General features: G+C 44.2%; 1 long non-coding RNA gene across 1 annotated transcript; it reads left to right on the top strand.

Moving 5' to 3' along the window:
• The first annotated feature begins 1234 nt into the window (after nt 1-1234).
• On the top strand, nt 1235-17474 carry LOC143988484 (uncharacterized). The gene is made up of 4 exons (XR_013276871.1): nt 1235-1324; nt 12168-12539; nt 16213-16347; nt 16433-17474. It is a non-coding gene; the product is annotated as an uncharacterized LOC143988484 (long non-coding RNA).
• Nucleotides 17475-26914: the final 9440 nt, after the last annotated feature.

The following is a 26914-nucleotide window of genomic DNA, read 5'->3' as shown; positions in this document are numbered from 1 at the left end:
CATTGGGAAATAAAGTGCTGTGGTTCCCGTGATGTCGCTTTAATGCACGCGCACCACAAACCCGGAAGTAGAGGAAAGAATCACTGTAGCATAGCAGGACGACGATTATTATATACACATTTAACAGGTAAGAAAATGTTTTTGGAGGAAATCATACATCTCCGCGCTGTTTTTTTTGCCAATTTTCTTTACATTCAGCAGCTGTCAGCAGGGAATCCTGCTGACAGCTAATGACTCATTGGTTGTGAAGTATGGCTTCCTGGCCCCCTCCTTAGCAATCAGCTATATATAGCGTTTGAAGTTCAGTTCGGTCACTTTGTATAAAAATTGATATCCGTATCTATTTTTGATCCGTTAAAAAAAAGAAGAGAAGAAAAACGTAACTGAACACAAAAACAGAATGTTCATATGAAACCAACCTTAGGCATATCTAAAGCCAATTGTCACTTTAGATAAAAGGGAGGGTTAAAAGTGCTGCAATTTTTTTTTTTGCAATCTGTGTCTCATTAAGGAGATTTCCTGGTGCATCATACACATTCGTTGTGACCCCCCCCCCCCACACACACACAACCTGATATGACTGGTTAATAGGGATGAGCTCCGGCGCGTTCGCACACTCCACATGCAGAGCCCGCCAGGAAGTCAGCGCTCCGCTAATCACAGGCAGTGAGACATTGTCCGATCTCTGTAGCCGTGCATTGGGGCGATGTCTCACTGCCTGTGATTAGCACTGCGCTGCGCAGACTTCCTGGCAGGCACTGCGCGTGGAGTGTGCAAACACGCCTGAGCTCATCCTTATTGGTTAACTATAAATCAAAGACAGACCCGGCTCACAACGTTCTACTTTTTTTCCTCACCTGATCAGGACTAAAATCGCAAGGTATCCCTTACTGTTTGTCGCCCCAACCAGGTTCAGCCTCTCCTGGGTGGAAGTCCTTCCTGTACAGTCTCTAAATGAGTCTATATGGTTGGCACCCCATTCTGGTGGTCTGGGGGGGCATATTTCAGCCTCTCCTGGGTGGAAGTCCTTCCTCTACCGTCTCTAAATGAACTATATGGTTGGAGTCCCATTCTGCTGATGCAGGCTTCTCAAAAAAGGCTTTAAACAAGCTTTGATGTAAGTTTCCTTTTGCTATCCATATGCTTTTTACTTCTTTTCTCTGTGTTATGGGCGTTTGCCATTCCCAAGATGGCTGCAGCAGTGCAAGTATACTCTGAGCATGAGAGACAGGAAGTGATGCAGCCTCTTGGTTTCCTGGCTAGAGCTTTTCCAGAATGGTGATCTGAACATGCTCAGGCACTGATATCATCACTAATGGCAAATGTGAGTTCTAAATGGTTTTATGGCATTTTTGGGCAACAAATGGTGGAGCTCTCTATTTATGCATGCTGGATGCTTATGTGGTCATTGTTTGCAGGTATTTTTTTTCCCCTTTTATGGCATTCACCTGTGTTTTTCTTTTCTCCTGCTCAGTGTTGCTCTAGGAGAGTGATGGCGAACGTTGGCACCCCAGATGTTTTGGAACTACATTTCCCATGATGCTCATGTTCTCTGCAGTGCAGATGAGCATCATGGGAAATGTAGTTCCAAAACATCTGGAGTGCCAAGGTTTGCCATCACTGCTCTAGGATTATTGTGCTCTTTATCAAATTCACCTGGGCTCTTACTATCCCCTTTTCTATGCTTGCTCTGGGATCACTGTGTTGGGCTCAGTTTCCACTAGTTACTGCAAAGTCGCATGACAAGCCATACCCCATGATTTCCAATGAGTACCGTTCATATCTGTGTTCATAGACCCTAAGAATACACAGATATTGCTTTAAGTCGCATCAATTTTGCGTCAAAATCATGCTACTTTCAGGTCGCAATAGTGGAGACTCAGCATTATGCTGTTTTTAAATTCAATCTGCTGATTTGCTTTGTTTTTATTGGAAACGCTGTCCTGTCAGACCACCTGTTGCTTTTAAGGTATATGGATTAGGTACCATATTTATCGTGTATAACACGCACTTTTTTCCCCTTAAAATCAGGGGAAAATTGTGGGTTCGTGTTATACGCCGATCCCCCGCCGTTGTAAGCCTCTGAGCGGCTTTCAGTCGCCTTCGGCCCTTCTCTGCGGCTTTCAGCCGCCTTCGGCTGTTCTCTGCAGCTTTGGGCTGTAAGAGAACGGCCGAGACCTGGCAGAAGCTGCTGAGAACGGCCGAAAGCTCCCAAGAACCGCAGAGATACACAGGACATGCTGCTCTGTATCTCGGCGCCGCCATTTTTAAAAGGCAAAGCTGCAAATAAAACTGACAAGGCTGCAAAAGACACTGACAAGGGTGCAACGGTGAACAAGGCTGCATGAGAAAGCTGCATATGACACTGACAAGGCTGCAAATGATGGACAAGGCTGCAAATGACACTGACAAGGGTGCAATGATAGACAAGGCTGCAGATGGACACTGATAAGCCTTTTTTTTTTCCTTTAACTTCCCTCCTAAAAGTTTTTTTCCTTAAAATTCCCTCCTAAACTTGGGGTGCGTGTTATACACCAATAAATACGGTAAGTAGTGAAGACTGAGAAAAAGAGAGCTATATCTATAGTCCTGTAAGGAGTACAAGATGGAGGGAGCCTTCTGGCGGTCAAGACAAGTCACCATCTAAGAACAGGCATCCAGGCAATGTTGATTTAAGCTCATCATCTCACCCCTCATTATCATTGCTCCCCGTTTACAAACATCAAAAGTTACCAGCCCTAACAGTCGCTGCATTTGTCGTGGAAAGTCATTGCCTGCCAAGCTAGTATGTCAAATCTGCCTGGAACAAGCACTATACAGCCCTGCAAGGACCTCAAGATGAAGCGAGCTTGCTAAAAGCCAGAACAGTCGCCGTTCAAGCGCAGACATACATGCAACATTGATCAATGTAATCATCTCGCCTCTCATTTTGTTTGCTCCCCGTTTACAAACACCACAGATTACCAGCCCTAATGGTTGCTGCATTTGTGGTGGAAAGTCATTGCTTGACAAGCTATAGTGCATTAATTGCCTAGCACTTCCAACCAGAACCAGTAGGCGTCCAAATAGGAAAACTTGCCATGAGAAGAAAGCGTTAAAGGGGCCACAAACTTTGAAGATTGCCCAATAGAGACTTTTTTGCAAGCGCAGCTAAGGCGCAATTGCCTGGGTGGAAGTGGAGGGAACTCTCCACAAGGTTAGAAGGTACTAATTTCCTTCATTGAACAACTGGAAGAGTTAATCCAGGAAGAATTGAAGGGGATAGAGAAAAATGCCCTTTATAAACAGGCTTTCAAAACTGTATACCCTGAAAAAGCTAGAGGTCAACCTGCTGCAGTCTCCTCCGATGATGGATGCATCATGAATGTAGCTGGCAAGACATGTCACGTTTAAGGAGGCTCTAGTCCGAAAATTAGATCTAGATCTGAAGTGCTCCTACATACTGTAGCATCTGCAGGTGCTGGCACACCAGCAATAACCAGCCCATGTGCTGAGTGAGTCTAATGGGAGTGGTTTCATAATTATTAACCAGCTGCTGCACCTGTAGGACTATGAGGAAAGTGGCAGGGTCTGCATCCCTTTAGACGTGATTCCCTATTGGGAGTATCTTATCAAAAATGAAATTTTTATTGCAGAGGGTGGCAATAAATCTGACTTTTATCTTGGTGCAGACGTCTGGGAAAATCAGTGAATCAGTCATACAAGCAGGAAATTATGTTTTCATTCTATGTACAGAGCACCTCCAGATAGTCATGTTTCATTGCATTTTACAGAAAATTGCAGCTCTGCAGATAAAATAAATAAAAAATAAAGTGGAGTAACACTTTAAATAAGCCCGTCTGGAAGAAGTGAAGAGACAAGGTGGTAACAGATTTGTAAGAGCTGACGGCATACTCTGTGGTGGACGTGTCAGACATCAATTGATGGTTTTTCAAGAGCAGTCTTCCCTCGCATTTATGGTAAGGAGTGCATTATGGCTGAAGCCATGGTTGGTGGATCCCGCCCAAAAAAATGGTGCAAGACACCAGAACACAGATCCAATCTATTTGGGAGTAGACAGGATACAGCCATCTCAAGGGTGACCATTAGCAGGTCAGGGTGAATATCATCTGACAAAAAACAGACATTTCAAAAAGGTCCAGCATACAGGTGGTGACTCCCAAGTCGATACCAGGAGGCAAAATCCTACGGACCGAGAAAAAGATTAGTAAACTAATTGGAGAAATACCCAATCTTCATTATTGAAGCCTTAAAGATCTAAGGCTCCTGTCTTAGAACAGCAGAAGTCCTTTTTAAGGGTGCACTAATCCAGGGGGTGCCTGTGCAAAGCTTTACGCATGCACCTGGAGGGAAAACCTTCAGTATCAGTGGGCCATATCAGCTATATTGGCGTGACATTGGAAGTTTAAGGGAGGGCCGCCTTTCTGGTACAATCATTTTTATTGAAAAAGTATAACATGACAAACTCACCCATGCAGGGGCATAATTCAATGAGCATACCGATCATATAATATTGACAGGTGGGAAGTCCACCTTTCAATCTCTTCCAGTCAGCCAGGCTACCAGAGTTGATGGGAAAAGTAAATAAAAAATTCTGGTCCAGTTTGTAGCTGGTAAAAAAAGGAAAAAAAAAAAAGCAATCGTGAAGGTTCTAGTTACCCAGAGGAGATGAGGATTCGGTTCACCTCTTTTCCTAGCAAAAAAAAAAAAAAACAGGTAATCTGTGCCCCAGTGCTAAAGTTGACAAGCAGCACAGGAAGTTAGTCATGCAAGATGGAAAACATCCAATGAATTATATTCATAGATCTGGGAGACTGAATTCTCCTGTAGATTTATCAGACACCCAATTGTCCCAATTCATCCTCAATTCCCCTACCAGCTTGAGTCCCTCCCCTTCAGTCTGTACATCTCCCCCAGGGCACTCACAAAGGTCTACAGAATTGACTAAACTCTGCAAACCCTAAAGACTGTATTTCTGGTTGCTACAACCTCTGTGAAAAGGGATATCAGAACTGCAGGCTTTGTACTCAAGGAGCCTCATTTAACGTTCTACCTGGACAGAATAGTCCTAAAACTCCAGACTGCTTTCATTCATCAGGTGTCTTTCTCCTTTCAATTTAACCAGGAAGTAAATTTTCCGTCTTTCTTGGCTGAGTGAGAGAACCACATCCTCCTGAATGTTGAGCTAACGCTGGTGACCTGCTTGCCAGCTACCTTTTTTATTTCAGGAAAGCTGAAATATGTTCTTGGTTCCAGGGTGGCTTAAGGCAGGGTCAGTCAGCATCAACGCGTTCAGTCACCTCCTAGATTAAGACAATTAAAAGAGCCTACTCTTCAAAGCCTTCCTGTTTTAGAGGTCTTAAGAGCACATCTAACTAAGGCAATGCCAGCTCTGTGGACAGCAATAGGCATTTTCATGGCAGCATACAGATGCCCACCCAAATGGTGAGAGTTACAGAGAATGCTGTGAGCCTGGTCTGTCTTTGATTTATAGTTAACCAGTCCTATCAGGTTGTGGGGGCATAACCCATGTGTATGCTGCCGTGAAGATGCACCAGGAAAGGAAAATTACAGAAAGGTAAGTATACAATTTTCAGTTTTTCCTTCACTTCCTGTCATGTAGACTCAACAGGAACTGAGAGGATCGCTTTCCAATAGGAAGGAAATCACCTCAAGAATTCCCCCTATTCTTGTTCTATTGGAAACTATAAATTTTGGATTTATCCCCACTTTCATTCATGGTGAAACTAGTGATCAGAACAATGGAAAGAGTATAGTTTGTCATCTCTGCCCTGGGAGACCTTGTCCTGGCACTGGTTGTTTAGCGCAATTTGTAATGTTAATTGCATCAAATGAAACAAAATGGCTAAAAAGTATGTGGCGCCATCTAAACTATGTGCTAATTTAAATAAAAATGTAAATTCAACAAAAAACAATGCATGTGTGGCCAGCATAGGGCTAACCATCGTCAAAGGATATTGGTCTAAAGCAGTGGTCTTTAAAATGCGACCAGGGGGCCAGATGCAGCCCTTTGCTTGTGCAGCAGTGCTGTCTGTGCAGTCGCTGTGTCCCAATAGACAACAATGGGACTGCCGGCATGGGGATGTACGCAACACCTGTGCAATCTTCTGCCGGTAAAACACACTCCTGCATGGGGAATGTTATTGCCCCATCTGAACGAGGCCTTAGCTAATAAATGGTGTTAACCTAAACCCAAACTTCTACTTTTGTTGATGACTAACAGGGTACATTGTTATTATTTTTTCCTAATACAATAGTTGAATAGTTAATACAATAGCACATTAAAATGGTAAATAAATTATATAGTCCCCAATGTAAGCTGTCTATACCACATATATATGTCTTTCAAAAGCACATGGACAACAAGCCTCAAGCTCAGCATTTGGAAATGGCAACACAACATCTCACTTATTACATGGCAAAGGACACCAACTTCCAAGTTCCAACACTCTTACCATATTTCACCTATGGAGGATCTGGGTCCCATTAGTTGGACAGGACATCAAGGTACGTTTCTCGTGCATATGGCCATGACAAACAAGTTTTTTTTTTTTTTCCAACTAGAGTAATCTGGATTCTCTGTAGAATTTATTGCAGCAAACTCAGAGTGAGGAAGTTATACCAACTGTCAAGTTTCATTGTCGTCTGTGTCCCCCTTGGGGATAGTAACTGAGGAAAAATAGAAATGCTAAATTTTCAAGTTGTACCCAGAACAAGAAATAACTTCCCAATGGAACACAGACAGAAAAGGAATACCTGGCAGATGTTTTAACCATTTTCATACTCTTTCCAAAAATAAAAATACAATTCTTGGCTATACGTAAACCTTCAATTTTAAAAGGTTTACTGCTATGGTCCAGAAGCCCAAATAAGATCTCTGAAAAATATAGCTGTGTAATTTAAGGGAGGTTTAGTGTTAATTGTATATCTATCTATCTTGCTAGTAGCCTTTAAGAAGTTAGTTGCTTCAAAACGTTGAATAAATCCGTAACTTTTGGTGGGCTATCTACCAGGGCACTGCATTCCAAATATATGAAAAACGATAACACTTTTTGAAAATGTACTTTTTAGGTATCAAAGGACTACACACACATTATCATAAATTACAAATTTATTGACAACTTATTAAAACATTTTCCATAAATGTACTAACACTCAATTCAAGTTGCACATAATAGTAGAAAGGGGAACCATAGCACATTCATGGAAAACCCCAACCATTCCTTTTGTGGAAGTCAAGCACTGGGTATCCCAGGTTATGATTTTAGAAAAAATGACAGCCCACAAAAATAAGTTACCTAAGTTTTGCAAAATATGGCAACCATGGACTGACTGCTAAATTCAACCATCTTTTGACTTGCAGTCGCTGCTTCTGTAATAATGTGGAGGTACAAGGCGTCTGAGTGTTGGAGTTCTTTGTTCTGCGTGCCCTCTTTCCTTCCGCTCTACCTTCCTTTCTTCTGCATCCTCATCTTTCCTTCCTACTTCTCTCCTAACCCCATAACCCCCACTTCCCTCCTCACCCCCTTTTTTCCCTTCTCATTTCTTTATCCCGGGGAGTGAGGGGGTGGTCCTGTATACCATTGGAGGTGCAGTGCCATGTCCCTTTTCCTTTTTTAATGGTCTCAGTTCTTCAACACAATTTTTTCCTTGCTTAAGAACCCTTTGGAACATGAAGCGTGTGTGTGTGTGTTAATACTTCCTATGTTCTCTCCTAATTCAATGACTTGGTCCATTTGATTGCACTGAGTTATGTTACTCTATACCAGGGATATACAATTAGCGGACCTCCAGCTGTTGCAGAACTACAAGTCCCTTGAGGCATAGCAAGACTCTGACAGCCACAAGCATGACACCCAGAGGCAGAGTCATGATGGGACTTGTAGTTTTGCCACAGCTGGAAGTCCGCTAATTGCATATCCCTGCTCTATACCATTGCAGATGTCACTGTTTTTTGTATATGTTGTTCGATTTTGTCAAATGTGTTCCTGACAAAAAAAAAAAAAATAGAAATGTATTGGAACATTTTCCACAACATTACAAAAGCCAGTTAGGGTTATACAACTCCCTCCTTGTCAGGACCCAGGTCTGAACCTGCAACCTCTGCTGTGTCTAGCAATGTCTCTTCTTGCTTAGCCACCTAGAATGTTTTCTGAACAATTCTTTGAATGATACTACCTTGAACCTTGCTTCTCTTGAACCTTGAACCCTTTGCTCCTCCCAGGAACTTCCTATTTAGGCCATGCCTTTGCACTTCCTGTTTGCCAGATTTTTGTGCTTTCTCCAGGCAATATTTTGCTCTTTTCACTCTTGCTGCCATCCGTATCTTTGCTACCACTTGTTACCTACTTTTGGCTTGTTCCTCAACTACACTTCCGCTTAATCCCTTTATTGACTATGCTTTTGCTTATCCCTACCTGCTATATCTATTACTGGACCCCAGCTTGCTCATCTCATGATGGGTCGATTTCTGAGGACTGTGACCTGCTACTAACACATAGCAAAACCCATCTCCATCATCAGGAGGTCTGGCAAACAGTATTTAGACTCTGTAGCTCGGGTGAGCCTGTGCCATCTGCCAGGGTGACCTACTTCTGTGCTTATCCAGCAGGACGGTGGGAGCCTTTCTACTGCTATAGCAACTGGCCTTCGATCCTGACTCCAGAGCCGATCTGCAGGTACCAGGCAATGGATGTCCACTGGCACTAGTTGATCATTGGTCAGAGACACAGAACAGAGCTTGTAAACAAGGTAGAGCTCTGTTTTGACAGGGGGAAGTAATAGATTTTTTTCAGGGAAAGAAAATCCATCACTTCCCTTAGTAAAAGAAGCACATACAGCACATAGTTAAAGTGATTATTTTTTTTTTTTTAACAAAGCTTTACAAACGAGTTATACTTACCTGCTCTGTGCAAGGGTGGCCCCAATCCTCCTTTTCTGGGGTCCCCTGGAAGCGCTCCTGGCTCCTCCTCTTCTCGAGTGCCCCCACGGAGAGCTGCATTCCATGGGGCACTCATGCGGGCACGCTCCCGAGTCCTGCTGTTGCATCCATTGACATAGACAGCAGGACTCAACCCGCCCCCATGTCACTGAATTTGATTGACAGCAGCGGGAGCCAATGGATCGATCTATCCAATGAGAACCCGAGACAGTGGCTGGAGCTGCTGTACTCGTCCCCATCGCTGGAACGATTGGCCTCAGGTCAGAAAAAGAGGAGGGGTTAGGGGGGGTTACTGCAGCAAAAAATGTTTTTCACCTTAGTGCATAGAAGGGGTTGTAAACCCTCAATTTTTTCACCTAAATGCGTTCCATGCATTAAGATGAAACACCTCCTTTCATGCAGCAGCCCCCCTTTTACTTACATGAGCCCTGTAATTCCCACGACCAGAATGAGCACACCAGTTCCAGTCGGTGTTTTGTGTCCTGATTGGATAGCTTGATAGTAGTGCTTGATGCTGCTGTCAATCAAATCCAATGACGCAGGCACGGGGTGGCGGGGCTGAGTCCTGCTGTCTATGTCAATAGATGCAGCTGCAGGACTCGGGAGCACGCCCGCATGGGTGTCCCGAAGGAGAGCGCTTCTCCAACGGGGCACTCTAGAAGAGGAGGGTCGGGCCAAAAGGCGATTCAGTTCGCATTGTGCGCTATACAAGTATTTCATTCATTCATTCATTCAAAATGCAAAATCAACTGCACAGAGGAGGTATGATATAAATAAATGTTTAACCCCTTCCCAGCCAGGGTCATTAGAACAGTGACGGTGCAAATTTTTAACATTGATCACTGTATTAGTGTCACTGGTTCTCACAAAGTGTTAAAAGTGTGAGTTAGGCCGCGTACACACGGGCGGACTGTATGGCCTACTTAGTCCATCGAAACACATTTCAGCGGACAGTCCGCTCGTGTGTGGGCTTCAGCGGACTTTTTCAGCGTGCAGTCTGGCGTACTAAGTATTTCAGATTTTTCGAAATTCTGTCCGTCATACTTTGGTTTCAGCAGACAATCCGCTCGTGAGTAGGCTAGTTCGACGGACTAAGAATGGCGCATGCTCAGAAAGGATTTACACGGCGGAAGGTTGCATTGCTGTGTATTGGACTTCCTATTTCTAGTCCCGTCGTACGTGCTGTACACGTCATCGCGCAAGCTTTCGACGGACTGTTTGTGCATCCGTGTGTGGTCAAGTCCATTCATTCGAAAGTATGACGGACTGTCCGTCGGATTGTATGACGGACTAAGTAGGCCATACAGTCCGCCCGTGTGTACGTGGCCTTAGTGTCTGATTGTTCACCACAGTGAACAACAATCGCAGTCCTGCTAGTTACTATAAAAAATTAATAGATAAAAATTCAAGTATGGATATCATGATTTGTGGATGCTATAACTTTTGTGCAAACCAATCAATATACACATATTGGGATTTTTTTTTTTTTTACCAAAAATATGTAGCAGAATACATAATCGCTTAAATTTATGAAGAAATTTGAATATTTTTATTTTTATTGGATATGTTTTATAGCAGAAAGTAAAAATATATTTTTTTCAAAATTGTCTTTTTGTTTATAGTGCATAAAAAATAAAAAAAAACGCAGTGGTGAGCAAATAACACCAAAAGAAAGCTTTATTTGTGGGGAAAAAATGACATACATTTTATTTGGGTACAGTGTTGCATGACCGCGTAATTGGCAGCTAAGGTAATGTAGTGCCGTATCACAAAAAATGGCCTGGTCATAAAAGGGGTAAATCTTCTGGAGGTCAAGTGGTTAATATATACAGTAATAATCAAGGGTGTCAAGATCCAAAAAGTAAAGGATAAGAGACGCTTGGGTTAAAAAGGTTGTTGAACATCTGCAAGGTACAACACGTTTAAAGCCTGTGTGTTTCCAATGTACACTGTGTATTGGATTTCCATGTGCTAACTTCTGGTTCTATTCACATATTGTTAAAGTAAATTAGCTGACATCATTGGAGGGGGTGTCAGGATTTTCTCCTATTGTCCCCGAGCAGCTGAGCAGTGTAAGAAGCGTGAACAGGACATTCATTGTTCAGCTCCGTACAAATCTCCATACTGCCAGGTCAATGGTGACGTCAATGTGACACCAGTAAAGAAACAAAACAGAGAGAAATGTCAAAGGTATTTTTTTACCAGCCATGTCTTTGTTCTGTATGGACTGTCACTCCCTGTCAATGACTGCTTTTTCTTTTTTTGTTTATAAACAATATATTATGATTAATTTTGCTTTTATTTAACTCGATCAATATAATCTGATAGGATTGAACATTTAATGGAATTTTAGGGTTCTTGCACATGGTACTGCTGTATGAACAGTAATCACTCTTGCAGGAAATACACCATTTTCTGTACACCTGTGTATACAGAGCCATTGTAAAACAATTGGTTTCATTTAGATCAGTAGAGAAAAAGACACCCGAATTAGACATTTTTGGAATCCATGTACAAAACCCCTAAATGTTGATTTTAGGCCTGATTCACACCTATGCAGGTTGCAGTTGGCATATTGCAGGTGCATTTTGCGTATTTCAATACATGCTTTTCATCCATTGAGGTCTATGGAACCAAAAAACAAAAAAAAGTCCTCAACCCTTTCCATAAAATGCACAAATATGAACTACATCCATAGGAAACCATGTTAAATGGACTGTAGTGTGTTCCTGCAAAACTGAAAATGTGCTAAAAAATGCATAGGTGTGAACCAGGCCTCAATCTTTTCATATGTGCAACTTTTGTTAAAAGAACACTTGGTGATCCTGCCAAGAATGTCATTGCTCAGGCACTTCCTGTTATGGGGTGATAACCAGGGCTTTTTTTCAGTGCAAACATGGGGGATGACAAGGGGTACTAGGGTGATGCTTGAAGCTGTGGAACCTATTATCTCTGGGTGGATCTATTATGGAGGGGGGATTTGTTTCTGGGGAAATCTATTGTTGCTGGGAGTGAGCTACTGTTGATATAGGGGTCTATTGGTCTGGCTACTGGAGGGTATATTTTTGTTGGGGTAGATCTATTGTTGCTGAGGGGGTCTAATGCAGGGGAGTAATTTTACTGCTTTTCTTGTTACCTTTTAACAAATTCCATACAAATTACTTAGCATCACAAAATAATACTTGGTTCTGTATTCCCTAAAAAGGCCAGTAATGGGCCAGCCAGGGCTCCATGACTGAATGGACACGGAACTGTGACTCAGCTCAGATGCCTCATAGCAAGCTGCTTGTTGTGGGTATCGCCACAAAAGGGAGGGACCATGAGCAAAGAGGGACACTAGAAGAGGAGGATCTGGGATCAAATATGTCCTCTGTAGAGATGCTGGAGATGGTGGACATTTTGAAGAGGGACGTTACCCAAAACGTGAGAAAGGCCAAGATCATGGCTAAAGTTGTGAAGAGTCTGCAGAAGAATTTTGGGGTAAGACAATCCAAGGATTAACTGAGGAAACGCTGGTCAGACCTGAAACTGAGGGAGCACGATCAGTACAGAAAGATCAAGCGAGTTCTTCAAAAAAGTAAGTATTTGTTGTGTGTTCATATTATTATTATTACTTGCATACTGCTCCGTGTGCTTTTCTTTACTGTTGTACAGTTTATAATGGCAACTTTCATGTTCATGGGTTCAATTGGTCATAGGAAACATCGATCGCCACTAAAATACAATGTTTTGGGAAGTTGCAGTTAACTACATTTGTTCAGGCCTATTTCTTTGAAAGAAGTTTGTTGTCTAGATGGGTTTGTAACTAGAATGAAATGCAAACTTGATTCAGTGTAAAGGAGATGACACTCAGCACCAGTTTACACATCTGGACTCAGGAGCACTAGTGTGGGACACCAGAACACCCTTTTTTATTAGGTTGTCCACACACATGCTCCAGTGGATACTATAGGGGTGTCTCCATCTGTGAAACTTGCACAAAACAGCTAAGTATTCCAGCTCTAGAAAGCTTAATGCCGCGTACACACGACCGGACTTTCTGGCAGACTAGGTCCGATGGTCTTCCCGACTGACTTTCCAAACGAACGGACTAAGGCCGCGTACACACGCGCGGACTGTTTGCCCAACCTTGTTCGTCAAACAGTTTCGGCAAACAGTCCACTCAAAATTTGCATGAGCGGACTTGCCCACACACGAGCGGACTGTTTCAGCGAACTGTTTGGCAAACAGTTCGCTCAACTTTTGAAATGAACGGACTCGCCCACGTAAGGAGGAGGCAAATCCGCCCATTTCGAGCGCGTGTACAGGTAGGCGGGGCCCGCGAAGGAGACGTCGCGGGCTCCGCCGCCTGGAATGGGCTTAAAGGGGAACCCCAACGCCGAAAAAAATCGGCATGGGGGTTCCCCCAAAGTCCACACCAGACCCTTGTCCGAGCACGCTACCCGGTCGGCCAGGAAAGGGGGGCGAGCGAGCGCGCCCCCCCCCTCCTGAGCCGTACCAGGCCGCGTGCCCTCAACATGGGGGGGGTGCCTTGGGGAAGGGGGGGCCGCGCGGCCCCCCCACCCCAAAGCACCTTGTCCCCATGTTGATGAGGACAAGGGCCTCTTCCCGACAACCCTGGCCGTTGGTTGTCGGGGTCTGCGGGCGGGGGGCTTATCGGAATCCGGGAGCCCCCTTTAAGAAGGGGGCCCCCGGATACCGGCCCCCCACCCTATGTGAATGAGTATGGGGTACAATGTACCCCTACCCATTCACCTGTGAAATAAAGTACAAAAAAAAACACAACACAGGGAAAAAATATTTTATTGCACAGCTCCGGGGGTCTTCCGTCTTCGGGGGTCTTCTCGCCGGACTCCTCCGCTATCTGTGTGTAGCTCTTTTACTAGCGGAGGAGTCCGGCTTTCTTCCTCCCCGCCGCCGGCCTCTTCTCCCGACTTCGGGGGTCTTGTCCCCCTCTTCGGTTCTTCTGCCGGGCCACCGCGCCTTCTTGTAGCTCTTTTGCAGGCGGTGGCCCGGTCTTCTGTCGCCGCTGCCTTCCGTTCTTCTGTCGCCGCCTTCGGTTCTTCTGCCGGGCCACCGCGCCTTCTTGTAGCTCTTTTACAGGCGGTGGCCCGGTCTTCTGTCGCCGCTGTCGTCGCCGCCGCCTTCCGTTCTTGTTCTTCTTCTTCTTCTCCTGGAGATGTTGACTCGACGAGCTCTCCGGCCGGAATGCCAGAGCCGCGCTGTGCGGTCACTTATATAGTGACAATGGGGCGGTGTCACATGGTATATGTCACATGGGTTGGTCACATGGTGACCCCGCCCCCTTACGATGTCATAGTCCCCATGTGACATCAACCCATGTGACCAACCCATGTGACATATACCATGTGACACCGCCCCATTGTCACTATATAAGTGACCGCACAGTGCGGCTCTGGCATTCCGGCCAGAGAGCTCGTCGAGTCAACATCTCCAGGAGAAGAAGAAGAAGAACAAGAAGAAGAACAAGAACGGAAGGCGGCGGCGACGACAGCGGCGACAGAAGACCGGGCCACCGCCTGTAAAAGAGCTACAAGAAGGCGCGGTGGCCCGGCAGAAGAACCGAAGGCGGCGACAGAAGAACGGAAGGCAGCGGCGACAGAAGACCAGAAGACAAAAAAAACACAACACAGGGAAAAAATATTTTATTGCACAGCTCCGGGGGTCTTCCGTCTTCGGGGGTCTTCTCGCCGGACTCCTCCGCTATCTGTGTGTAGCTCTTTTACTAGCGGAGGAGTCCGGCTTTCTTCCTCCCCGCCGCCGGCCTCTTCTCCCGACTTCGGGGGTCTTGTCCCCCTCTTCGGTTCTTCTGCCAGGCCACCGCGCCTTCTTGTAGCTCTTTTGCAGGCGGTGGCCCGGCAGAAGAACCGAAGAGGGGGACAAGACCCCCGAAGTCAGGAGAAGAGGCCGGCGGCGGGGAGGAAGAAAGCCGGACTCCTCCGCTAGTAAAAGAGCTACACACAGATAGCGGAGGAGTCCGGCGAGAAGACCCCCGAAGACGGAAGACCCCCGGAGCTGTGCAATAAAATATTTTTTCCCTGTGTTGTGTTTTTTTTGTACTTTATTTCACAGGTGAATGGGTAGGGGTACATTGTACCCCATACTCATTCACATAGGGTGGGGGGCCGGTATCCGGGGGCCCCCTTCTTAAAGGGGGCTCCCGGATTCCGATAAGCCCCCCCGCGCGCAGACCCCGACAACCAACGGCCAGGGTTGTCGGGAAGAGGCCCTTGTCCTCATCAACATGGGGACAAGGTGCTTTGGGGTGGGGGGGCCGCGCGGCCCCCCCTTCCCCAAGGCACCCCCCCATGTTGAGGGCACACGGCCTGGTACGGCTCAGGAGGGGGGGGCGCGCTTGCTCGCCCCCCTTTCCTGGCCGACCGGGTAGCGTGCTCGGACAAGGGTCTGGTGTGGACTTTGGGGGAACCCCCACGCCGATTTTTTTCGGCGTTGGAGTTCCCCTTTAAGCCCATTCCAGGCGGCGGAGCCCGCGACGTCTCCTTTGCGGGCCCCGCCTACCTGTACACGCGCTCGAAATGGGCGGACTTTCCGAGCGGGAACAGTTTGCTCATTTCGAAAGTAGCCTACACACGGGCGGACTGTTCGCTCAAACACAGTTTCAGCGGACAGTTTTTCGGAATTTCCGAAAGACTTTGTCCGTCCAACTGTCCGCTGAAACTGTCCGCTGAAAGCCCACACACGGGCGGACTGTCCGCCCAAACACTGTTCAGCGGACAAGGTTGGGCGAACAGTCCGCCCGTGTGTACGCGGCCTAAGTCCGTTCGAAAGTCTGTTCGTTTTGAACGTGATGACGTAAGATGGGACTAAAAAAGGAATTTCAATAGCCAGTAGTCAATAGCTTCCATTGCATCGTATTTGGTCCCGCGGACCAGCATACAAACAAACGGTTTTCCCGATAGGAATTGAGTCCGTCGGACCGATTTGAAACATGTTCTATTTTTAGGTCCGTTTGATTTTTTTTTTTTTTTTTTTTTTTTATGAAAAATTATCGGATTAGCCCACACACGATCGGATTGTTTGATGGACTGATTCCGTCAGACCTAGTCTGCTGGAAAGTCCGGTCATGTGTACGCGGCATAAAAAAATGTTTTCAGTTTGGAACTTGGCCAAAAAATACAATTGTACGACACTTCCAAGCAATGTTTCATATTCCTATTTCTGCCCTCAAATATCAGTGTGCTAAATATTCCTTTTTAAAATTCTCATAGGGGAGAAAAAACTCGGGACGTCTGAGGAAACCAGGAACCCCTGGCCTCCGAAAGAAGGGGAAATCCCAAAACCACAAGCAGGGGAGGAGGAGGGGGGAGAGGTTTTGGAAATTGTCAAAATTGTCACCACAACAGGTAAGTGTCTGACACCACAGCTTCAGGTAATAGATGAATGCCTGCATATTTATAATACATGGTGTGTTTTTTTGCTTATTCTTAGGTGATGTGGATGTTGTGGAAGAAGAAACTCATTTCACCAATAAAAGTGCCCAGATGTTTTAGGGAGAATCTAAAACGCACAAAAATACCTAGCATTGATTTTTGTTTTTAAAAACAAGTTTTACATTTTCTGAAATTTTGAAGATGCACACAGTGTGTCAACATGTGCCATCTGCCATCACGGGAGATCAATGTATATGTTTTGTGGGTGCAACCCCTTCCTCGCTACTAATGTGGCTGAGATGAAGGGGTTGCACCCCCAAAACACATCCATTGATCCCCCATGATGAGAGATAGCACATGTTGACATTAAGCATGGGACCCAATCTTTCGATACATGGCTGATGTATCAAAATTTCAGGGCTTTAGCTCTAGAACTTAGTCTATGGTTCTTAATATTTACCTGGGGGGATTTCCTCAGGCTGCATCAAGTAAATGGGAGAAGGACGTGGGAACATTCGAGTATGAGCAATGGGAGGAAACACTCCAGGCGGTACAAATTTATTCAGTGAATGTGGCCCAGAGGCTATCTCAATTATTTACCGTACTCGGAGTACATTTCACACCCGACAGACTGTTCAGGATGGGAGTGGGACTGGACTCCAACTGCCCCAGGTGCGCGCGGGATCACAGGGACTTAATACATCTGCTCTGGAAGAGCCCCAAGCTACATTTATTCTGGACAGGGGTACTGGCCACCATTAACAGTGTATACCAGACCACCATACCTACAGACCCAAAGCCATGCCTACTTGGGATACTAGATGACATTCCCATGGAGAACAATGCTAAACAGGCCTCGGCCAGGGCCCTGTTTCAGGCTCGCAAGCTGATCCTCTGGCATTGGAAGGCGGTTGAGCTTCCAAGGTTGAAGGAGTGGATTGCCCAAATGGGGGATCCCATAAGAATGGAGAAATATGTCTTCCAGCATAGAGGTCGGCCCAGGAAAGTTTGAAAAACTTTGGGCACCCTGGTTGAATGCTCCCGACCTCTCTCCAGTTGATCTCGTCATGGATAGACCGTTGAGGTGAAAGACAGGGAAGCGAGGTACAAGCGTGGGGTGGGGGGGAGGGGCACACACTGTGAGGCACTCACCGTAGGTAATTCTGAATATGAGGCGGACAAAAGAAGAAACAAGCTAACAAGCTAAATAGATAGGACGGATTGGTGAAGGTTGAGAGAGCTGTTTTGAATATACATCTTGCAAGGTTAATTGTATTTTATGACAGATTCAATGCTTGAAATGTGAGATGTAAAATATATATATGTGTTTTTGTTATCTAATAAACATCTTTGATTTAAAAAAATATATAAATACAGCAAGAGATGGAATCAACAGCTGACATGTTTCACAGCATAACTACTGGTGCTTACTCACAGCTGACTCTTTAGGCAAAAGACAAAGTTTTATATACACATGCCAATATGAATTAACAGAGTAAACGAGGTGGGCTTAATTGATTAAATGAGAAATCGGTAAATGAGTGGATACTCGTTACACATGGCAACTCGGCTCTGATTAAATCAACATTACATTTGCCGAGACCCATGTCTCACACAATATTACCACTTTGATGCAATTTTAAATGATAAAGCCAAAATCGCTACTGAAGTGTGTACATTTGATGCTTTTTATATAGTTGCTGATGACGTGTCTATATCTCTAAAAACATGGATAGGAAGTAAAAACATCTAAAGACAATAAGCAAAGAACAAAAAAACGAATACATGCATATGTATATCATTTCACTGATGCTGAAGGAAAAAGCATGCTTATGCATGCTTATGAGAATATCTGCAAAAAATTGTCATCAACGGCAAGAGATTGAATGCATATATATTTATCATTAAATGGAGTATTACATCAAAAAGACCTTTATTTTGTTGTGTTAAAGCTTAAATCCTTCTAGCAAAAAATATAGGACACTTATTAACCCCCCTTTTTTTTTATAATATATATAGAACAATGATGTTCCTCCCATAAGGCTGCCTTTTTGCATGTCTTTTTTTTTTTAGGTTTCAACATGCTAATTAAAGAGGAGCTGCACCTAAAAAAAAAAATATTAAAAGCCAGCAGCTACTAATATTGCAGCTGCTGACTTTTAATAATATCACACTTACCTGTCCCAGGTTCCAGCGATGTCGGCGGCAGATAACGAGCGATCGCTCGTCTCGCTGCAGCCACCGCCGCCATCCTCTGTCAGGGAATCGGGAAGTGAAGCATGAGGGCTTCACTGCCCGGTTCCCTACTGCGCATGCGCGAGTTGCGCTGCGCTTCTCTTATGGTCCCCCGCTGTGTCTCTGGGAACTGTGTGTTTCCCAGAACACAACGGGGGGGCGGAGCCATGCAGGGGTGGGCGGAGCCATGCGGCGGTCTGGCCGGAAGTGGGTGCAGATACCTGGATTATCCAGGTAACTGCACCCCCCTCCCCCCCCCCGAAAGGTGCCGATTGTGGCACCGGAGGGGGGGAGGGATAATACTAGCGGAACTTCCCCTTTAGGGTGAAGAACCGCTTTAAAATAGTTGTATATACATACACAAATGTGTATGTATATGTAAAAACATGAAAAAAAATAGTTTTTGTCGATATAGACATATACACACGTGTGTGTGTGTGTGTGTGTGTGTATGTATGTATATATATATATATATATATATATATATATATATATATATATATATATATATATATATATATATATATATATATATATATGTGTGTGTGGGTGTGTAATATATAAAAAATATATACTCCTCTGTGAGGCTGGTGTGCCAGATGCCTTTAAAAAAAAAAAATATATATATATATATATATATATTTTATGTTGAAAAGGGACGGGCACTAGCATACACACAGGGTGGATTGCAAGAAGAAAAACGACCGTTGCTACTTTTTAAGCAAACAATTGCATACTTTTAGACTTTTTGTTGTTAAGGAGACTGGTGTCACTATGAGGGAAAAGAAAACATTAAATACAATTTAAGGATGAACATGAATGTTGTCGCTCATAAAAATGAGTGACATCTCACTCAAATTTCATACCTGCTGGTATTAAAGATAAAGCTCCAATAAACCTCACCTTTGCACAAGACCCTGGATTTATCTCCTCCTCTGATAGGCAACACTATTTATTCTACACCTTGGATAGCTAGACTGGAAACATCTTTCTGATGTATATTATTCCAGTGCCTGGCCACGTTGGTGTTGTGGTCTTTATGTATGTCATATAGATGATCTTGAAACCGATCACGCAACCTGCGTGTCGTTCGACTTATGTACTGTATATGACATGACTTGCATGTGATAATGTATACCAAATATTTGGTGTTGCAATTTATAAAAGCTGTAATTCTTGAAAATTCTTCTATGGTGTCTCCCCTTAAAATATGTTTACAACATAGACACCCATTTGATCCGCAATAAAAGGTGCATTTAAATCTCAAACAATGTTATCATGGGCGCTTACCTGTATATAGGTCAGGTGACAAAGTCCTACTCAATATGGGGGCTCTGCGCGATACAGTTTTCACTCCTTTAGACAAATTTCAGCGTAAATGGGGTCATTGGATAAGATTGGTAGATCTTTCAAAACAATATTTTTTTATCTTGTTGTACTCACTACTATAGGGGGTAGAAAAAATAGGGGTTTGGAGAGTGGAATTGGTGCGAGATCGATTTATTTTTCTATTGCTTATTTTATCTTTCAGTAGATGTTCTCATGGGGTATTTGCAGCACTATTCATAGCTCTATGCAGGATTATGCTAGGATAACCCCTATCTTTGAAACGTTTAAACATGACCTCCGCTTCATGTTTATAATCCTTGTCTTCACTACAAATCCTCTTTAATCTCAAAAATTGTCCTGCGGGGATTCCTCTTAGGGTATGTTTTGGGTGACTCGAATCAGTGTGTAAAAGCGTGTTGCCTGTTATAGGTTTCCTAAAAATCTTTGATGTCATGTTCAGGGGCGGACTGACCATTCGGCCACTTGGGCACTGCCCGAGGGCCCCGGGCCACTAGGGGACCCCATCAGGGTTGTCAGCCTCAGTAAAACCAGGGACAGTATGTAAAAAATCTGTGTTTTCTTTACATCTGTCTCTGAAATGTTCCTTTCCGACATCCTTTTGTTCTAAAAATCCTGAGATTCTAGCTGCCCCACCTCTCCAGTACCTTCTCAGCCAATAGAAACATGTATGTGTGTTTGTGTATATACTGTGTGGCCCCATAATCTCTGATTGCCTGGGGGCCCCATAATCTCCTAATGCCTGGGGTCCCCATGAGTTGTCAGTCCGCCCCTGGTCACGTTACAATTTTTTCCCTCTAGATGAACATCTAAATAATTGATGAGCGTAGAGCTGCTGTCACTGGTGAATTTTAGATTTACATAGTTACATAGTTACATAGTTAGTCAGGTTGAAAAAAGACACAAGTCCATCCAGTTCAACCTTAAAAAAGATTTAGATCGTTGTCATTCAAGTATGACAACCAATCATCCAAACTACCAGCGCTATCATAGGCTATAAAGAGCAGGTCATGGGGACAGTAGAAGAGATTAACAGTGCGACAGGGATTATCACCTGAAAAGATGCGGGACCTCGCCCACCATCCCATATAGAGATTAGCAAGGGGTGGGGAGAACTCCTATCAAATAGTCACCGTCAATCATGAAGAAATTGCGCACGAGAAGATATTCTAAACACTGTAAAATAAACTCCTGATGAGCTAAAGAATAGCCACTGTAATTAGATAGGAAAAATTACATTACTCTTAGTCCCAAGAAGTGGGGGATGCATGAATAGGTAATAGGTAACATCGCATGTCACCAATTTAGATCCATCATCCCACTTAAAATCCCCAAGTTTAATTAGGAGGTGTTTAGTGTCCCTCAAGTAACCTGGCAGTGCAACCACTAAGGGCTGTAACTGATGATCAATCCATTGTCCTAAACATTCATTAAGTGAACCTATACCAGCTACAATTGGTCTGCCTGTTAGGGGACTACATCCTTTATGAACTTTAGTTAAAAAATGGAAAACGGGTTTGATGGGACGTTCTGGGATGAACATGTCTCTTTCCTTTTTTGAAAAAAATGCTGACTGTGACCCCTCTATCCAATAGTGATGATAATTGTTTGGTAAATGATTGTGTGGGGTCACCTTTAAGACGTATGTATGTTGCGGGGTCAGATAACTGGCGAATGGACTCAATCCTGTAAGCTTCGCTACCCATAATGACTACTGACCCCCGTTGTCTGTATTTTTAATGTTCTCATCTGCAGTGAGATTATCCTGCATGACCAGTGTTGCAGACTTTCGAGCAAGGTGAGTCAAATTACTCTCGATTAGTCTCTGAAATAAATCCATATCCTTTGCATTTGTATCTCAGGAGGAGAAGATTTTTGCGGCCCAGACACCTGGAGAAGGTTCTTATTCCTGTTTGTCTACAGGGTGGAGGGCAGAGCCCAGACATTTCCTGGAAAATGCTAAGCCTAGCTTAAGCCCTTCCCTGCTGAGACTTGTCCAGAGAAAGAGAGTACACAGGGTACACACAGCTCCAAGGCTAACCTGCATGAGATCCAAAGTCCCTGAATGTACCTGGGTGCCAGCTTGGTCTGCAACTGCGATTAGTAAAGATAATTAAAAAACAGGCTTCCTTATTTAATCCATACATGCCAACGCCGTTATTTATTAATTACAATGAATAGTAAAGAATAAGCACTGACATGCAAAACGCATTTACTGGCTGTCCTGGAGTTATGTGCTTTTTTGTTTTTTTTACCTGTATGGATTAAATAAAGAAGCCTGCTTTTTGTACGTTGGTGTGTCGCTATTTTTGTTTTCTATCTTCAGCCTAAAGCATTCTCTCAACTCCAACGCCAGCTTACAAGTACATACCTATGGCCTCTACTAGTCTCTCATGGAAAGGGTACCCTTAGCTGAGAGGAAGAACTGTTCTAAAGTTTACAATATAGAGCGTCCCCTTGTTATTGTTAATGGTTCTGGAGTATCCCATACTATCCTACACTCCATCCAAATTATTTAACAATAAAACCACAAAAGACATCCCCTAGACTCAGAGATGTAGATAAGGTCATACCAGTGTTCCGTCAGCTGTGGAACTGAACATTATTCCAGGGAGATCCCAAACTTTTTGCCAAGAGCTCCTTGGTAAAAAGGTTGAGAAACCCTGCTTTTTTGGGCCTCCAGCCATCCATGTGCCATAGTGACCCTTCCTGGCTTCCATGTGCCATAGTGACCCTTCCTGTCTTCCATGTACCATAGTGATCTTGTCTTCCATGTACCATAATGATCCTTCCTGTCTTCCATGTGCCATAGTGATACTTCCTTAATGCCTTCCATGTGCCATAGTGATCCTTCCTTCCTGCCATAATTTTGAGGTTTATATTTATCCCTGAGACTCCAGTAGGATAAAAACCCTCACTTTTTTGGTCCTGGTTACCTTCCGTAGAGAAATCGTTAGGACCCGATATCTGCCGGTATTCTGCCAAAAACCAGATTCCAGATTCAAGCCCCAACCATTCAAGTGGACATATGGTAGCACTTCTCTCACCACGCTTCGCTTGCCACGCTTCAGGCACGGCCTTGCTTGCCAATTTTTTACTCTAACTCTATGTCCACTTGGATGGTGAGGCTTGAACCTGGACTCAGTGCGCAGACGCCATTTATCTTTGGAGACTTTCGGCGTCTCTTTGTCTTCCATACTGTGCAAGCACAGTACAGGGCGGACTCTATACCACGGGGGACATTATTCGACACAACGCCGGCACCCGCTGATTGTTTGGCACACTGACAGAATAACAGTCTACACAATAAACAAGCCAGATTTGGCGTTTTCTCAGTACAGAAAGCATGGATCCTGTGTTTCTGTAAAGCAGAAACCCACACCCATGCCTTCTACTAGTAAAAGCAGTGTCATTAGTACAGTGACAGTGCACATTTTTAGCACTGATCACTGTCATAATGTCTCTGGTCTCCAAAAAAGCATAAAAAAAAAAGTGTTAGGTGTCTGATTGTTTTTTCCGCAATATCGCAGCCCCACCATAAGTCGCTGAGTGTAGTCATTACTAGTAAAAAAATAAAATAAAATAAAAAAAAGTAAGAAATAAAAATATGCCATAGTTTGTAGATGCTATAACTTTTGCGAAAGAACTAATCAATATACGCTTATTGAGATTTTTTTTCACCAAAAATATGTAGCAGAATACATATTGGCCTAAAATGATGAAAAAAATGTTACATTATTTTTATTGGATGTGTTTCATAGCAGAAAGTAAAAAAAAAAAAAAAATATATATATATATATATATATATATATATATATATATATATATATATATATATATATATATATTTTTTTTTTAATTGTCAGTGGTTCTTTGTTTAGGCCTCATGCACACGAGACGCAGTTAAACGCGCGTTCAGATGCAGTTGGACAGTTTTTTCAACTGCCCCTGAACTCATTCAATGTTATCCTATGTGTCCATGCACACAGTCTCGTTTTTTTCCGTTTTTATGCAGTTGCGTTTAATCTCGTTTTTCCAGAAGCAAAAAAATGCGTTCAGAAGCAAAAATGTCCACGTTTCAGACGCAAAACGCGGCAAAACGTGGTAAAACGCCGCTACCGCGTTTAGCCGCGTTTGCGTTTATATGCGTTTTTAAAGGTGACCTTTTTTTTTACATTAAAAATCTCAAAAATGATTGCAAATGATGAAAAACCATTAGAAAAATATTTTAAACAATTGCAATTGCAAGTGGACAATCCACAACTTGTGGCAAGTGACATGGCAGGTGGCAAGTGATGTGGCAAGTGGACAATCCACAACTTGTGGCAGGTGAAGTGGCAAGTGACGTGGAAAGTGGACAATCCACAACTTGTGGCAGGTGACGTGGCAAGTGACCTGGCAGGTGACGCGGCAAGTGACCTGGCAGGTGACGTGGCAAGTGGACAATCCATAACTTGTGGCAGGTGACGTGGCAAGTGACGTGGCAAGTGGACAATCCACTTGTGGCAAGTGACGTGGCAAGTGGACAATCCACTTGTGGCAGGGGATGTGGCAGGTGACGTGGCGAGTGGACAATCCACAACTTGTGTCAGGTGACGTGGCAAGTGGACAATCCACAACTTATGGCAGGTGATGTGGCAAGTGGACAATCCACTTGTGGCAGGTGACGTGGCAGGGGACGTGGCAAGTGGACAATCCACAACTTGTGGCAGGTGACATGGCAGGTGACGTGGAAAGTGATGTGGCAAGTGGACAATCCACAACTTGTGGCAGGTGATGTGGCTGGTGACGTGGCAAGTGGACAATCCACATCTTGTGGCAGGTGACGTGGCAGGTGATGTGGAAAGTGGTGTGGCAAGTGGACAATCCACAACTTGTGGCAGGTGATGTGGCTGGTGACGTGGCAAGTGGACAATCCACAACTTGTGGCAGGTGACGTGGAAAGTGGACAATCCACATCTTGTGGCAAGTGACGTGGCAGGTGATGTGGCAAGTGACGTGGCAAGTGGACAATCCACAACTTGTGGCAGGTGATGTGGCAAGTGATGTGGCAGGTGATGTGACAAGTGGACAATCCACATCTTGTGGCAAGTGACGTGGCAGCTGACGTGGCAAGTGACGTGGCAAGTGGACAATCCAAAACTTGTGGCAGGTGACGTGGCAAGTGACGTGGCAGGTGACGTGGCAAGTGACGTGGCAAGTGGACAATCCACAGCTTGTGGCAAGTGACATTGCAGGTGGCAAGTGGACAATCCACAACTTGTGACAGGTGACGTGGCAGGTGATGTGGCAAGTGGACAATCCAAAACTTGTGGCAAGTGATGTGGCAGGTGATGTGGCAAGTCACGTGGCAAGTGGACAATCCACAACTTGTGGCAGGTGACGTGGCAGTTGGACAATCCACAACTTGTGGCAGATGACATGGCAAGTGACGTGGCAGGTGATGTGGCAAGTCACGTGGCAAGTGGACAATCCACAACTTGTGGCAGGTGCCGTGGCAAGTGACACGCTAAATACAAGTACACTGCAGCTCTCACAGCTGCTGCTACTCACTCTGGTCTCACAAAATTGCTGAAATAGTTAATTTTTGAGCTGGGGAGGGTCTATGATGTTAGCTTAACTAAACGCTTCTAGACGCAAACGCGGTAAAACGCCGCTAAATTGCGGTAAAAATCGCGGCAAAACGTGCGTTTCTAAACGCCGGTTTCAACATGTGTCCAGCAGCGTTTGCATCTGCGTCTCGTGTGCATGAAGCCTTAGAGTGAAAAAGGTGATCAAATACCACCAAAAGAAAGCTCTATTTGTGGGAACAAAAAGGACATAAATGTTATTTGGGTACAGCATTGCACAACGGCGAAATTGTCAGTTAAAATAATGCAGTAGTTAATCAACATCAGAGATGTCCAAAACAACAATGTTTTGGGACTTCTCAGGGCCACTTTATCATCGCTTTATAAAATAAACATTGGTACCTTTTTGATAAGCATTGATGCAATGTTAATAAAGTAAACGAAACATGCAAGGAAGGTGTGCTGATAAAATATATTACATTACTGCGAGGAAAAGGGCCTATAGCACACTGTTTGTGATGCCCTGCCAAATACTGTGGTGGAAGTTCTGAACAATGAGGAGACCCCAACTGACTAACTACAAACATCACAAATTGTGTAACTGGATAAAAGGAGATACTGGTGATGAAATGGTTATACTATGCTGACCTAATGTTTTTCTGATGCTCAAAGCACAAATCCAGACAAAGGGTTAAACACACAGCCGAAACACAGATATGGGAATTGTTTCACCTGCCAAAGGATTTGTATTTCTGCCCATCCAGTTTTAAATTTACACAGCTCTGCCACACAACATAGTTATGTCTGGCAGGGCAGGAGACCTGATTTTTCTTTGGTGCAGTTCAGTAGCACTTACAGGTCTTGTCCCTCCCCCAGCATGTGAGTGGGCAGTGATAAGAAGAAGCAGCAGCCTGATTAGCTACCCCTGTCATATTCTCCTCCTCCTCCTCCTTGTTATCACTTCGGTATAGCAGAGTGGCTCTTTGTTTTTCTTATTCCTCACCCAGTCTTTTCTCTGCTGTACTGAGCACGGCAAGATTATAATGCTACGTTGAATTCAGGCATATACAGTACAACATACGAGAAGATTGTGTCTAAAGGTCACAATGGCTGAGTTTTGGGTGCAGCACACCAATTCTAATTAGTGTTTTCTGGACTGTCTTGCCCAGTACTAGCACAAACCAGTGTATAGGAATGCTATGACACATTGACTCTTGTTAGTACTCTAAATAATGCACTGATAATGATCAGAGCTACTCACGTTTCTTCACTTATGAATTCAATTTGTTCATTTATTTCTAAGATACCTAAAAACAAAGTGGCACCAATTACAAAATCCCATGGCAAGCATATCTACAGTATGTACCCATACACCTTATGATGTGATT

Source organism: Lithobates pipiens, unplaced genomic scaffold (genome assembly GCF_037356315.1).
Source record: "Lithobates pipiens isolate NorthernLeopardFrog02 unplaced genomic scaffold, aLitPip1_a1.2 Scaffold_1, whole genome shotgun sequence".
Taxonomy (NCBI): Eukaryota; Metazoa; Chordata; class Amphibia; order Anura; family Ranidae; genus Lithobates; species Lithobates pipiens.
The sequence above is the reverse complement of the archived record's forward strand: the minus strand, read 5'-3'. Positions and strand labels throughout refer to the sequence as shown.